Source organism: Tenrec ecaudatus, chromosome 17 (assembly GCF_050624435.1).
Source record: "Tenrec ecaudatus isolate mTenEca1 chromosome 17, mTenEca1.hap1, whole genome shotgun sequence".
Lineage (NCBI taxonomy): Eukaryota > Metazoa > Chordata > Mammalia > Afrosoricida > Tenrecidae > Tenrec > Tenrec ecaudatus.
Genome location: NC_134546.1, coordinates 16,975,900 through 16,986,580, shown reverse-complemented (window position 1 = coordinate 16,986,580; position 10,681 = coordinate 16,975,900). Strand labels below are relative to the sequence as shown.

The window sequence follows — 10,681 nt, the reverse complement described above, 5'->3', positions numbered from 1 at the left end:
TACTTGAGAAGATTGTAATGTCATTACTCATGATGGAAAGGTTACTACTGAACAAATTCACATTTCAGGAACAGAGCTAACTTCTGTTTGAACTTTACTCTTAGTGTTAAGGCAATTCACCTAAAGATTTTTTCAAAACTCATACTGGTGTTAGTATCAGGTAAGGAAATTATTTTTTTCTATAATTGTTTCATTCTCTGCAGTATGCTTTCAGATTTTTCTTTAAGATACATCTGGTACTGTAAAGAACCTAAAGTAATTCACACTCAACGAGTCGTTAATCCAGTATCTTTTATCCTGACTGTTTGGATATTAAAGTTCCTTTATGTTTTCTATAGCCTGTGGGATCTTCTTGCAGTGATTATTGTGTGTGAGAAGTTTTGGGGATTTATTCTTTTTGCTCTAGCTCTATTGTCACATTAACTGGTTTTTTGGGGGGTTTGTTTACTCTTCCTTTTTAAATCTTGGTCAAGAAGCCATAGTTTCTGTTGGGTTGCTGTCTAATACCACCGGTAATTGGCCCTGTGTACAGTGTAGCTAATGGTGAAAGAAGGGTCTCATTTTTCTTGTGCTCTCCTTGGTGACAGTGAGGCTCAGATACTCGTCTTATTCCTTTTGCTCTTCAGTTTATAGGTTACGTTTTATTCCCTTGGGAAATGCAGTTAAGAAATAGACTGCATTGACGAAAGGAATTTGTTTTATGAACTGCTCTAAAATGCTCAAGGCTACAGTTGAGTTTGAAAATAAAATGTGTCTGTAAGAAATGCAGACCTTAATAGTGAGCAAAGATTTCTAAAAATTATTTGTTGCGATCTATTGCATTTTATCTCTGTCACTGTGTTTCACTGTTATGTTTAGAAACTAGTTAAACATACCTCCAAAACAATGCTTTTTAATCACTTTAGTAAATGTATGTGATTAAATATCAATTGAATAGCATTTTCTTCCCCTGATTGTGGGAGACTTTAATTTATCTGGAATATGTAATTAGGGAGAGCCAAACTTGAAACTTACAGGTATTAACAGTAGTATGTCTTGAGTGACATTCTGCCAATAGAATTTTCCTTTTCAAATAATTTTCTAAATCCCAGGGCCAAAGAAAATATTTTTTCCAAGATTTACTAGGAAAGACACTATAGCAGATATGTCTCAATTTAGTAGCTGAATTTATTCTATGAATAATTTAGCTAAAAAGGTGAAAATAATTTCTTGACTCAGGGTACTCAGCCAACACAAGTACCTGTACGTATGGGAATTACACAGAATTTTGCATACTGAATAATCGATAGATCTTTGTCTTTAATCAGTTCTAGAAAACCAACAGCTAGTCTTACATCAGCCAGGCAGAGTCCTGGTAGAGGATCCTCTCCTCAAAAAAGTAAACCACTGCCAAAAGAAGAAACTACATTTATGGGCCCCTGCAAAAAAATTGGGCCACCAACCTGTCTACAGTGGAGTTCACTAGTTAATAAGCCCTGCCATGTACGCAACTGTTCAAAATGAGGTTTTAATGCTTCGTTTTAAATACGAACAAACTTAAGCTCACTGAACTTGTTGCAGAAAACTCTGATCATGAAAAGTAGATCTAAACAGAATACAACTGGCAGCCCAAACTAATTGCCACAGATAAAATATTACATGTAGTCGGATATGTTAGTTAAGATATTGCAAAAATTTAAAAGTCAGTGAGACTAAAAAAAGGAAGGTGGTCTATACCAGCAAATCCGTGTCTGTGGGGAGGGTCCGTTTGGGAGAGGTAACAGCTAACTAATAGAACAGAAAATAGGAAAGATTAAGTCTATTTGGAAAGCAAAATTTTATCTGGTGAAATGATGAGTCTCACTATTGGAAAACGGGTGCACAGCTGTGAAATTCTAGATGGGCAGCAAAAGGGGCTGGGGATCATTGTGTTGGTTTGGGTTGTTATCTAGAGAAACAAAAGCAGTGGCACTGTGTATATAGATATATAAAGAAATGTTACAATGAAACAGCATCCAGCCCAGTCCCATTCAAGTCTGGAAATTTGATGTAATCTGGAGCCATCTTCAGACACACATAAGTGCGGGTTGATGGTGCTGATGAGTCAAGCTGGATGTGGGACAATCACAGGCCAAAAGTGCAGAGTCATGTAGGTCCACAGCCCATGAAAACATGGCGGGACACCAGCGCGTACATACGGCTGCCCCAGAGGCAGGCAGAGGCCTCACGAACAGGGAGGAAGAAGCTAGAGAGTTGGGAGGTTGCGGTGGGGTTCCCAGTTTCTCACAGGAAGGCCACTGCCCCACCAAGCTGTGACCTGATTGACATGTTGGACTCCACCTTTGCACATCCATGCAAAGTCAAGCTGATGTGAAATCAAACTGCCACACTCAAGTTCTCAAGACTGAGAATATGGCCATGTGTCAAGCCATTCAGGCAACATTCCACCACATATATGCATCAGTACTGGATTCCAAAATTCCAGTTGGAGAATAGTACATAATGAACATTCTTCTGCACATGTGTACATCATGACCTGTGTGTAAAGTGATTGAGTTTCCAGGTGTAGACTGGTACAGTATATATACATGGAGGCTTCAAAAGTATTGTGGAAATTTTTCAATAATCCCACATTAACTTTTTTCCACAAACTTTTTACGTCTCCCTCATAGAGCTTTATAGTCACAATAAACAGTTACTGACTTCAGTATGTATTGCCCTTCTGTCTGGAAAGTTTATCGTAAAATGGGGTGTGCTTCAATTCGGCAGTATCCAGTCTTACATATCCCACACCTGAAGTCTTAAGTTCTTTGGCGTGAACTGCGTCGTGGCTCTCAAATGCCGCAAACCAGGACTAGTGGGAACAGCAGGAGGCAGGGGAGGAGGGCACATTGGCAGTGAAACAAAGGGTGACTAAACCACACTGAAAGAGAAAATCAGTGAATGTTACTGATTTAGATATTCTGTACTTAACAATCACTGTGATCTTCCATAAAACAATTTTCCAAGGTATTAAGGATAAGTTCCATTGAAAGCTACAAGGCTACAGAACGTGGAGGAAGGAGCAATACCAGGCATGGAGAAATTCCTAATGACGCCGGGTGAGAGCCAAACAAGTTAATCCAAGGTACGACACTTGAAGTTAATTAACGAAATAGCACCTAGTTAGAATACTGTGTTTGTACAATGTCCAAATCTCACAATGTTCCGTTTCACAGAGCATATTGTGAATGCTAAGTGATGCATTAGTTTAATAAAAGCTTGTTTTTATTAAAAGATCATTTTAGTGGGAGCACTTACAACTTGTAACAATCCGTAAATCAGTCGTATCAAGCACATTTGGACATATGTTGCCATCATTCTTTTTTAGACATGTGCTTTCTATTGAGCAGTGAAAGCTTATTTTAAAGCACATCATTACTGTCCAGTTGATTCTGACTCCTGGCACAACCCACTGGGTGACGAAGTTGACCGCTCCCCAGGCTCCATGGCAAAGCACTGTTGAGTGGGTCTGTGTGACCAGCTTTAGGGGTGGGGTAGTCAAGCACAGATCACTTGTGCCACCCAGGACCTTATTTCAAAAACCAGTTTCACCCTTCAGCCCTTTGGAAACACAAAGAAAGAAATGTTAACTGTATGTATATAACAACTCAAGTAAAGGAATGCATTTTCAGAGGATGTGCATATACTGTTTTTGTGGCATACTGACTTAGAAACTGAGTGGTGGGGTAAAGAAACGTGACTTTCATTAATTGTATTACATATTGTCCAATTACAGTGCCAGTGCCAGAGAGTACCCATTTCCCCTCCCCTTCACCAATATTCTGTGTGTTACTAAAGTTTTATTTTGCCCATCTGATGAGTGTAAAATTGTCTCTTTAATTATATTTTCCTGATCCCAAGTAAAGGTATCTTTTTCATTTGTTAATTATCATTTATATTTCTTTTTCTGTGACTTGTCTACTCATATCCTTTGTTCATTTCTTGATTGGATTCTTTCACTGCTTTTATCAAATTGGTCTTAATCCTTTATGTAGTTTAGACATTAACAAATTCTCTGAAAGAATAACATATACTCGTGTATAAGCCAAGTTTTTCAGCACATTTTTAATGCTGTTTTTGTGGTAAAATTGGGTGCCTCAGCTGATATTCAGTTGGCTTATACTCGAGTATGTACGGTATATATTCTAGTTCGGCTTCTCGGGATTACTTCAAATGAAAATCAGTTGTGACCTTACGATCAGAAACATGACCCTATGAGAGATTCAAAAGAAACAACAAACAGCAGAATTAGATCAATGACTTTAGACATTATAATAATCATATACTGGATATCAGCTATGTCATGCCTTTAAAAGTAAATGCAAGAAATGATTTTCACACAGAAAGAAACGCTGATGGTTACCACGGGCAGGACTGAAAGGAAGGGAACACCACTAGGAATGGACGCATTAGCTTAGATGCGGGGGAAGGCACTAAAGGGAAGGTCAGTCAATATTTTCACGCCAAAGATATTGGGAGGGAGTACAAGTGTTAGAGACAACTGGTAAGTTTATATGTACAAATTTCAAATATATGAGCAAGGAAGAGGTACATTTGTAAAATGATTAGAAACTAATAGAATCTCTAGAAATTAAAAAGTCAATGTTGCAGTTACATAATCTCAACCTGTGAAGAGGTGGAGTGTCTGGCCTGTCAATCAGGTCAGAGCCAATAATGCCTCTGTGGGCATGGCCGCCTGCGGAGGATTCAGGGAACACCTGTCTTCCTCCTGGGAGGTGGAACACACTGTCTCTGCTAGACATTCCTGTTGACAAGCCACATGGAGTTGCACTGGTAGAACCAGAGCCCTGGAGCCGGAGGAGCCACATGGAGACCCCACACCAGTGCCGAGATTCTACCACCACCACTGGATCCACAGGAGTTTCCACCGAGTGGCCTGTGATCTTCCTGTATTCAGCATCATTTCCTGTGTTGTGTGTCTGAGGAGGAATTTACAGACAGTTCTCGGACATAAGGGCTAATATTAGACTTAGGGACTTGATCAGGACTGGGCTGAGATGGTTTCTGAATATACAGTTACTCTGTATAAAGCTCGCTCTTAAACACATGAGTCTCTCTGGATTTGTTTCTCTAGTCAACCCAGACTAATCCAGGCAATGCTGAAGAACAGAACTTGTCAATTCAAAAACAGTACAAGATGCAAAAGAGTAGAACATATGGGAATAGGAGGTAAATTCCAAAATACATTTAACTTGATGTTCCATAAGGAGAAAAAAAGAAATTGGGATGGGCTATACTCAAAGAGAAAATGGGTCAACAGTTCCCTAGAATGGAAAGAACTGATTCAAGAATCACAATGAATCCAGAAGGGAAAATAAAATCCACACTTAAATACATAATCCAACTGCATAAAAACAGTAGGGGGGGAAGGTATTACAATGATATGATAGACCAGCAACAGATGTAAAAAAAAAAAAACGAATGTAATAGAATACGATCTTCAGTGTACTGAATCAACCTACCTAAAATATTAAGGGTGAATTAAAAACACTTTCAGTATAAGATAATTTACCAGGAAATCTTTTACTAACAAAACTTGTAAAATCATGTACTTCAGGAAAACGAACGCCCACCTCCCAAAAGGTCTGAGCTCCCAAAGAAATGATGAGCAATAAAATTTAAATCAACACTGATTGTATAAAGAAAGAGTAATAGTGTTTCTTCCTAAGAGAAAAACCCTAGTGGTGTAGTAGTTAGGAGTGTGGCTGCCATCCACCTGGTGGGCAGTTTGAAACCCCCAGCAGCTCTGCTGGAGAAAGACTGGGCTTTCTACTCAGGTCAACAACTTCAATCCCAGACGCCCACAGAGGGCACTACGAGTCAGCAGTGAGTTTGTTTTGTGGTTTTTTTCCCAGGAAAAAACTAAAATACTGGACAGTAATAGTATAGAACAAGAAGATGGATTAAAATGTTCTAAGATCCTGTATTATTCAAAATGGTAGAATTATGGGTTGGTGTTCATCTTAAATTCTTAAATAATAGAAAGAAATAGAGCAAGCAATTTCCAAAAGTGAAAAGGTGATGAGAAAAATTCAAAGTAGAAAATAAAGAAAACTGAACAAACATCACAAAATTAGATACTAGAAATATTTCAAAATAGATTTTTAAGCTTAATATATGTAAATAGGTTAAAGTAATCAAAAGAAATCATCTGATTGAATTTTTAAAATCGAGATTCAAGTGAGCTTCAAAAAGTTCATGGAATGTAGACCATGGGTATATGAATGAATTTGCGACTCACTTCATGGTAAGGCCTAATCTAAGAACACTTAGTTCTTAGACCATGGTCCTACTTGCTTTCATGAAGAAATCACTGATGAGATGACTGCATACCAAAGTAGGGCAAAAAAGATCAGATGGTGCCCTGCTATCAGAAAGAAAAACAAAACCGCATCTAGAGTAGTAAAGGTGTCAGCTAAATCCACAAGGTAGCACAGGAACTTGTGTGTCCAAGAATTGTAAACAATAAAGTCCAACATCTGAAGAGGGACTTTTACTAGAGCTTGAATTCTAAGTGCTAGTTTGTAGAGGTTATGGATGATAATGAACATTGAAAACTCATTTGCAGAGCCCCACACTGCTTAAGCATCCATTGAATCTCTTCTGACCACTCACCAGGTATGTGAATAGCCTTATCAAGACAATGCATTGGAAAGTGGATTAAGGTAGATGTGGTTAGGTTAAAGTTTACCACCTTACCACTTGTTCTTGATCCATTTTTAATTTGTTCTAGTTTTTTTCCAGCAATTTTATTGGCATATAATTCACATACCATACAATTTAATTTTTTTCTGTGTGTTTGGGGTGAATGAGGGTATGATTTTCTGCATATGAAATATAGGATAGGTAAATCTATCCAGACATAACTAGATTAATAATTTCTGGGGGGGGGGGTTATGGCCCCCTGGTGGTGTCATGGTTACATCTTGGGCTGCGATCCACATGGTCAGCAGATCAAAACCACCAGCAGCTCCATGGGAGAAAGACTCAGAAACCAAAGGCCGGGCACTGAGAGTCAGCATGGAGTCCATGGCAGTGAGCCTTTACGAAGGTGCCGCAGAAGCTAAAATAAAGGCATTAAAGGACAACCCAGAAGGCAGTGCTTAAAGGCAACCACAGCCACACAAGAAAGAATATCCACGTTACCCACCTTCCAAGGTCCAGGACACTGCGGCCAAGAAGCACAAATATCCTTAGCAGAGTGCTCCAGGAGAAAGAAGCTTGGCCACTATGCCATTATCAAGTTCTCCCTGGCTACTGACTGAGTCTGCAATCATTGAAGATAACAACCCACTTGTGAATTCATTGTGGATGTCAAGGCCAACAAGCACCAGATCAAACAGGTTGTGAAGAAGCTCTGGCATTGACGTGGCCAAGTCAACACCTGGATCAGGCCTAGTGAAGATCATCGGTCCCATGTTTACTGGCTCATGACTATGATCGTTTAGGTTTGCCAACAAAATTGAAATAATCTACACTGAGTCCAGCTGGATAAAGCTAAATATGAACCTTTTCAATACCAAAAAAAATGTTCCTTAGAGTTATGGCAGGGAAGTTTGCAAAAAATTAATCGACACAAAGCTTACATCTTTCACAAAATTAACTATTAACCTATAGAATAAATATAAAAAGCAAAACCATAAAACTAGAAGGGTATACAGGAAAATAGATATGTAAGTGACCTTGATCTTGTCAGTGATTTTTTTCTTTCTCTGCCCATTGTGATCCAGGGCTTTAATTTTGTTTTCTCTAAAACAGTTTTATTGGCACATACTTCACATACCATGCAATTAAAGAGTTTGATTCAGTCACTTCAAGAGGAGTTGTACAATCACCACATCTATATTAGAGCCTTCTCCACCCCCACCCCCAATGTTTTTATTGCCTTTAGACTGAATTGTGAATCATGATCAGTTCTTGCGCTCCCTCCGGCCTTCATTGTTTACTCCTGCAATCTCCTTTCCCTCATTGCCCATCCCCATCCCTTCAATCCCTGTAACACCTTGTATCAGTTATCATTCCAAATCTATTCCTCCTGTGCTTCACAGCTGTGAAACAACAGAAAACAGTGCAAGGCAAATTGCACTAAGGTGGTAAAGATAAGCTCATATTAGGATAAAGGCAAAAATACAAATGATGTTAAAGAAGAAGACCCCCATCAGCGTTCAAAAAGGAAGAACTTTTTTTGTCATGGGACAACTAACATACTTGCAATTAAGATACTTCAGGCATGTCTTTAGGGAGGACAGCTGGCCTGGTAACTAGTTAAATCCCAAATAATCAGGAGGACAATGGTCTCTGCCAAACGATAATAAAGGTGCTCAGGACTCTTGCCTTGGGCTAGAGCAGAACTGCCAGCGGATGGGTTTGGGACACTCACTGTCCTCCATAGCCTTCTCTGAACTGGGTGTTCATGTCGGTGAATTTTTATGAACACTTTTAAAAGCACTACCTGTGAAGGAAAAAATGGATAATTAAAACCACCTGCTCTGCAAATAAATGTAAGAGAATGAAACAGCAAGTCACAGCCTGGGAGAAAATAGTTGCAAACCACACACCTGTAAGGAATTTGTATCCAAAATACAAGGGTCAAACCAGACTCACTGCCATTGAGTCGACTTTGACTGATGGAGACTCTATAGGGCAGAGTAGAACTTGTAGGGGTTTGTAAAACTAACTGCGTACAGCAAGAAGCCTACTTTTTTCCCTTCGAGCAATTTCGAAGAACTGACCTTGCGGTTAGCTAACTGATGCTAATTAACCCACTGTCCAACCAGGACTCCCTATTCAAAATAGAGAACTCTTAGAAGAATATGAAAACCACTCAATTAAAAAGTGGACAAAAGATCTGAACAGATAATTTACTTTAGAAAATATACGACACTGAAAAGATGGTCAACATCATGCTATTAAGGACTTATACATTAAAATAATAAGATCTTGATGACAGAGTAAACTGCACTGAGCTACTAACTACAAGAATTAGCATTTTGGACCCAGCTGTTGCTCTTTCTGCACTAGAAAGATGATGCTGATTAGTCCCAGGAAGATCTAAAGTCTCAGAAACCTACAGGGAAAGTTTGACTGTCCTAAAGGTTCACAGTGAGTTGGACTCAGTGACAGCAAGTCAAGTTTGGGTTTTTTTACACCTATTAGAATGGCTAAAATGCCAAACGGTGGCCACTCACATGCTGTTGATGTGGAACGCGTCGAGATGTTGTTATGGTTGTGTTACGTTGTACAGCAGCTTGCCCGCACCACCAGCACTAACAAGCAGTAGGACCAGAGAGCCAAAGGTACAGTAAATTTCATTCCAGGTTTTCACCACTCAAGCCTCACCCTACACTTTGTGCAACCTCCAGTGGTGAACAAAGAGAAGTTAGATTTCCAGTTTCCAAGGACCCTAAGTAGGACTTCTAGGAAGCAATTTTAGCTTATTATTAAGGTAAATATGCCAAATAAGACATTAAATAGTAATTAAGGGACCAAAAGATCCTTTGTCATAAGCACATGTGATAGAAATAAATACAGGCGGTTCCCGGATAATGAACAAGTTCTGTTACTAAATCTATCTTTACGTCAAATTTTTAGGTATATTGAAAGTCACTTAGGTTTTATCTCATGTCAGTTTCTCAAATGTTTGATATAGTATGTAGTAAGTATACTGTGTATTTGTCTATGCGTAAAAAACATTTAAGTAACACTTCTGGATACAAAAAATTTTATTTTTTAACATCAAAATACAGTAATGTTTTAATGCAAGTTAGTTTCAAAGTAGCGCCTGTTTGTTGCAAAGTTGTGCCTGTCTGTTACTGGATGCATTTTGGTTTTGTATTGGATTGTTGTGTATGTCTCAAAATTTTAATACTATATAGGCTTTACAGGGGTTGGTTACTAAGTAAAGATTGCGTTTAACTCGGAAGTTTGTAACCTGGGCCTCCCTGTCACAATACTTTTTTTTTTTAATCATTTTATTGGGGGCTCTTACAGCTCTTAGAACATTCCATACATCAAGCATATTTGTACATATGTTATAATTTCCAAAACATTTTTTACTTCCAAATGTTCTAAAACATTTTCTACTTCAACCCATAGTGAATCTTTAATTATATATTATTTTATATGTTATTATTTCGTATCTTACACTGTCCGTTGTCTCCCTTCACCCACATTTCTGTTATTCGTCCCCTTCCTGTGCAAATCCTCCTTTAACAAAACGCTTTGCAGCAGGGGGATGTCCATCTGATAATATGTTTTAAAAAAAACACAGGCGACTTTTGCATCAATTGTTCATGACACTCTACTTAAATATATGACTCTTTCGGGTCTGATGCAGCCATGAGCTGGAGCCTTCTGTAACAAGAAACTGAGTGCTGCAGTCGCTGCCAGGTAAGCAAGCATCGGTTCTACCACCAGCCATCGGCCCCCAGTAGTGGGTGGCCACTTGTGAGACGATGAAACCACAACTTCCATCAGACAACGCGCGCGAAAAGGGGCGGGCACTCGCCACACGTGAGCGACGCTGACCAATCACCAGCTCCGTTACAGCGGACAGTTTGGCCCCGTTTGTAAAAGGCCGTGGCAGAAGAAGAGAGAGGAGGTGAGGGCGGTCACCAGCGTGGGGCATGGGACCGGCGAG

The 10,681-nt window shown here is 39.2% G+C and overlaps 1 protein-coding gene across 2 annotated transcripts in view; it reads left to right on the top strand.

The window, feature by feature from the left end:
• The first annotated feature begins 5,426 nt into the window (after nucleotides 1–5,426).
• The window catches only part of C17H2orf42 (chromosome 17 C2orf42 homolog), a 46,330-nt gene continuing 41,075 nt past the window's right edge, over nucleotides 5,427–10,681 (top strand). Inside the window, exon 1 of one of the 2 annotated variants that reach the window (XM_075535782.1) lies at nucleotides 5,427–10,642. The gene's annotated coding sequence lies outside the window, so the exon portion shown is untranslated. The remainder of the gene's footprint in view (nucleotides 10,643–10,681) is intronic. The other variant, XM_075535779.1, reaches the window with a different exon arrangement.